The sequence below is a fragment of the Trachinotus anak genome, unplaced genomic scaffold, assembly GCF_046630095.1.
Source record: "Trachinotus anak isolate AG129_WGS33_773 ecotype Australia unplaced genomic scaffold, CSIRO_AGI_Tana_v1 ptg000013l, whole genome shotgun sequence".
Lineage (NCBI taxonomy): Eukaryota > Metazoa > Chordata > Actinopteri > Carangiformes > Carangidae > Trachinotus > Trachinotus anak.
The window spans coordinates 26,055,509-26,061,508 of NW_027273864.1; positions in this window are offsets into that span (position 1 = coordinate 26,055,509).

Here is a 6,000-nt window from a genome sequence, read left to right on the forward strand (position 1 = left end):
ACCACATGTCTCCTGGGTGCAATCAGTCAGCGTGTTTGGCTGTTAACTGAAAGGTTGGTGGTTCAATCCCACCCAGGGACGTAGCTAAGACTCGGTTAGCCGAACCAATTTCGCTTTACATATTAAAGTAGAGGACAGGTGTAAACCCAATTAATGACAAGACTGAGGTGTAGAAGTTATATCTTATCTATCTATCTATCTATATATATATATATATATATATATATATATATATATATATATATATATATATATATATATATGTATGTATGTATATTATATTATATTATATTTTATCTGATGATGTGAGTGTTAGATTTAAGCCATTGTCACAGTTTACTTCCACTACTCTTACCAATACACTACTACTATTACTATTACAACCACTACTAATTACTAGTGTGAAGACCCTCTCTAGGCAGGCCTCTCCCTGCAGGAGCTTGAAGGGTGGAGTTTGGTCATCAGCAGGATTCAGCTCACCTGGTCTGCTGCACTATAAAAGGCAGTCAGTCAGTCTCTCTCTCTCCCCCATGGTTTTCACGCTGTTTGGTTTTGTTGTATTTTGGGTATCTTTAGGTTAGTTTACTTTTTAGTTGTGTACAATAAACTTATTTTTAGTTATAACTCATGTTTGGTTTTCCCTCCTATGTCCAACCTTGGTTGTGACAAATAAGCTACTAATTTACAGTATCATCCTTCTCGTGTTTGTGTCAAAATTCACACCGTCCCTACCACTCATTCACACCCCCTATATCCATATGTCCATGGATATAGGGAGGGTATGTCCAGTAGTTATGATACAGCCGTCAACTTGAGAGTGTGGTATGTTCATGGTAAAATAGGTTGTTAAGTTGCTTATTGAAGTTGTTCCAGTCTGAACACGATCACTGATTTGTTGATGTAACTCCTTAGTTCTAGGCCATACACTGTTTTTAGCAAACAGCCCTAACCCACACCCACTGAAAACTACTGTCCTCTGTTGTATTTTAATCTGTCTTGGGCCTCCGCCCAAACCCACTGTAACAGACTGGAGGTTAAGTGACTTCCTGAAGGTCAGCAAAAACCACTTGTTCAATTTCCTCTCCCAGACTCCTCCGGTCAGTCTCCAGATTCAGACCAGTATCTGTATAGTCACAAGTGCACCACCTTGAATCTGACAGCTGTCATTTCTTTTCATTGTAGCTTATCACCTGATTACTGACTATAACATGTTACGTGACAGGACTGCTGTCTTTAACAGGCTGACTCTCTCCCATTCACAACCAGGAAGAGGAGAATCACCTGGAGGTGTAACATTGAGAAGAATGGCATCTTCAAGAAAAGTTGTAGCTGACTTCTTCTTTACATAGTTTAATAGATTAAATTACCCAACAAGAATTAACATACCATATCGGTCCAGCTACAAGATTTTTTTTTTTTTTTTCTGGAAATTACATTTGCAGCAGTGGGGGTCATATTGTAACTGATAGGCATTTACATATTCACCACATCAGAGTACTGACACCTGCAGAGAAAGAGTGTTAGTCAGCTTTAAACATATTTGGATAGAACAATTCGACCTGCCGGAGTTTCTGTAAGATCATGTAACAAAGGAAGAATTCATTAGTGTCTCATTCATCAGCTGTTTCGCTGCCAGCTGACTAGGTCTTTCATAATCCTCCAGGTTTTACTGACACACTATTCGATGTGTAAATCCTGAATGGATGAAGGCTCACAACAATTGGACTGTCTGCACAACCCTCTGCAGCACTTTGTGGTTGAGGGCAGAGCAGTTCCCGTGACATGCAGTGATGCGTGCAGTAAGGATGATCTCCGTTGAGCCTCTTTAGAAGGCCCATGAGGTCTTGAGCCCCGTGCCAAGCATTTTTCACCGCTGCGCACATCCCAGGTGAGGTCCTATGTAGTGTGGACGCTGAGGAACATGTAGTTGCTGACTCTCTCTCTACTGTAGACCCACTTGGGAGAGAGATTCTTCTTCTGGCACCACTGTGTTAGGTTGTTGACCTCTCTCCTGTGGGACATCTTGTTGTGGTCGGGAATCAGGTGTATCGATGTCATGTCTTCCACAAACTTAATCACCAAGTTAGAGCTGTGCACAGCCATTTATTTGTGAGTATACAGGAAGTAGAGGACATAGCCCTTGGGGGACACCTGTGAAAAAGGGTTGAGAGGCTGAGGTGTTAGAGCCCATCTCACCACCTGGGTTCGCTCCAACAGGAAGTCCAGGAGAATTTTTGTTTTTTTACTACTATAGTACCCCCTAGAGGCAAAATTGCATGATACTCTACACTCTTTTTTTGAGTATGTAAACAACTGAAGTAAAGAGAAGCTGGTCACAAACTTTCAGACTTGCAGCTCTAATACTTTTTGAGAGATTCATCACGATTCACCATGTGTTGCTCATTCCCAATAGAAAACTATTTAAAACTGTTTAAAACAACTGTTACAGGTATCTGCACCAAACCTAATAGCACCTATCTCCTAAACCTACTCATCAGAGCACCAAAATACACACTCATTAAAATGGAATATAAGAGCAAAGACAAGTATAGTCCACAATTAGTATGTGCTAAGTAATAATTTTTGTCATCATTTCACAGGCCCTGACATTTCTAATATAGCCTACTATCATTATTATACTATTAGCAGATTTGTCGTGGGTTGTTTTGTCGTCAGTGTCACAAGTCTTGTAAGACCATAATGGTCTCTTTCCTATTCACATACCTGCAAGCCAAACAGTAATTTCTTGGTGCAGTGCAGAGACATTAAGGGAAATCACTCTGAAGGAAATAACAGTGACCTGTCCTGTTCTTTCTGCTGCTGCTTTTCTTCTCCCATGTACCAAACACTGCCAAATCTGCAACAGAAGCTATAATCAGCAGCGGCAGCCGTGGTATTCTAACTAGATGATTATCACTCTGTCATTCTAATATTGTATTTTAATGTTGGAACGAGTGCCCTGCAATTAAAGCCAAACCATGTAGGATTAATCCGAGTAAGTCAAATGAATTGTGTGAATAGCCGTGACATACCAACTCCTCTGATTGCTTCTTTCTAAGGGCTTATTTAATTTCTCATAACCTTGGCTTTCATATTTAACAGGGATTTGAAGCAGGAGAGAAGCACTGGATTACCAAATAAAAGGACAAAAGCACATCATGCAGGCATTTTTTTTTTCTATGATTTTTTTCAGAGTATCAGAATGGACCAAGGTGGTCTCTTATCACTGCAATTTCTAAAATTGACGATCCAAAGTTATTATTATTTATATTAATAACTAAAAAATAATTAATATTTATATTATTGAAATGATGAGCATTAAAGGAATAAACTGTAAGCACTGTGCAATATGAATGTTTCTCCACTGCACTTTCTGCACTCAGCCTGAACTTCTCCACTTTCTGCACTCCTTCTTGCCTGATTAAGTATCAGGATTATACAATAGTAGCAGCAAATCTCTCTTAAATTTGGGGCCTGTCCTGTCTAATGTTTTGTGTTGCTTTATCTCTCCTGTGGTGAAAGTTTCTCCCCTGCATCTTGCTGCACTCTGCCTGGACATCATCAGTTTCTGCACTCCTTCCTGCCTGATGAAGTATTTGGATTATTCTTTGAACTGACACTAAACATATCAAGTGTGCAGGAGAGGGAGAATATCTAAAAAACATCCATCTATGTAACATCAACTGACAATGACACAATCCAGTGACAATGCAGATTCCTGTATTATCCAGTTTTCCACATTTCTCAAACTTCCTGCAGATTTTGTGTGGGTTCTTTGTAAAAGAGCAAATTACATCTACAGAACAAATGGAATATTTTTTTTTTCTTTTTTCATTACCATCATTTAAAATTACATTTTAAAGAATAATGGCCCCACCCTGCTGACTACATGGAGGACTGCTCTTGCAACGTATTATTTGTTTGCTTTTGGTGTCTCCGTGGGTTAAAGTGGGCCGGAATGATCTGGAACCTTTGATTAGTGAGTAAATAAATCTGAGTGACTAGACAGAGAGTGAGACAGATGAGCAGATGAACACACACACACATACACACACACACACACAAACACACACACACACACACACACACACACACACACACACACACACACACACACACACACATACTTGTACTTCTGTCTTTGTGAGGACACTCACTGACATAATGCATTCCCTAGCCCCTTACCCTAACCTTAACCATCACAACTGAGTGCCTAACCCTAACCCTGACCCAAACCTTAACCTAAACCTAATTCTAACCATAACTCTAAAACCAAGTCTTAACCCTCAAAATGTGATTTTAAGGTGTCTCAAAAAGTGAGGAGCGGCCAAAATGTCCTCACTTTCCCAAAATGTCCTCACTCTGTTAGTAAAATACTTTTTTTGGTCCTTACTATGTAGCAAGTACGAGTACACACACACACACACACACACACACACAGGCAGGAAAGAAGCAGATCATTACACAAGGTGATGGTCCTTTTATGCCAATGTCATATTATTGGTCCACGTGGTACATTTTTTTGGGTGTACATGAGGTTGTGGTGTGGACATCTATGCACCCCCAAATAAGTCTGTGCAGTTACTATGCTACAAGGGTATCAACTGCACATGTGGTTGAAAACAAATATGAATGCTGAGTTTGAAGTGAGGCTGTGCGAGGAGGTCCACCGCCACCCTCACCTCTACGATTCATCTTTGAAAGAATAAGGAGAGCCACAGTACAGAGGAGCTGAGAGGATGCCTTTCTTTTCCAGGCTGCAGATATTGACATGCTCACAGAATCAGTTACTGCTCATATTTCCTTCTGTGTGAATTTAATCATACGTCAGAAAACTGCCAAGAGATATTAAAATAATGAACTTTTTCACAAAAGAAATCAAGGGATGTATTAATAGGAAAAAATGGCTTATGAATCAGGAGAAACTGCGGGTCTGAAGGCTGCACAAAAAGGACCTCAATCAGTAGTTGAGGACAGCATGGATACAGCATGAGGAGTGGAACAAGATTTGTTCAAATCTGACACAAAGAAATGTTGGGTCTCAATTCAAGCGACGTTTAATACAGACCACAAAAGGAAGCCCATCATGGCCCTCAATTAGACTGCAAGAACAAATGAACTGGATAAATTTTGTGTACAATTTGAAACTGATCATTTTGAGGATTTCTGCAAAGTTTTAGAGAAAGAAATATGTAATGGCTAGGATGACAGAATGGTAATAGATCCTTTTTTTCTGAGAACATTTGCCTGGCATCAACTCTTTCAGCTCTCTAAAGAAAAGAACACAATGCCAGAGCTTTGGGGGAAAAAATTCCATCATAATTCCAGTTCCAAAAAAGTCTTGTCCTCAGGAAAGTAATAGGACGGAGGCTTTAACAGGCAACATTGCGAAATCACTGGAGAGGATCATAACAGAGGAGCTACGCCGAGAGGTGGAGCCATCCTTAGATCAATACCAATTTGCCTAATAGAAGAAATTGCAGTACAAATGACAGCATCTCCACATTACTGCACCTTGTTGTGAAGCACTTAGAAAGTCCTGTTACATATGTGAGATTGCTCTTTATTGATTTCACTTCTGCCATTAATTCTATTCATATACACACCCTGCTCAGAAAATTAGTCCAGCTGAAGGCTAATCCTTTTTTGATTGAGTGTTTTTATAATTATTTTCTATCAAATAAGCTACAACAAGTGAAATCCCCCCCCCAGGCATGTGTTAGTTCACCATTCTTTTTTACTCTATAAACAAATAACTGTGCCCATTCCCAAACTAATCAATTCATAGTGAAATTCTCTGAAGACAATATTATCCTCAGTTGAGGTCCACAGTCCAGAACTGCGTGTGGTTATTTGTCCGATGAATTCCAAATATACTTTCATCAGATCTGATCCTGTTTTGTTTACAAAAAGGAAGCGAAGGGAGGAAATAAAAATGTAAAATCAGAATGCAAATGCAAGAAACATATGTTTGCATTGCGAAAGGAAGGTGATATGTCA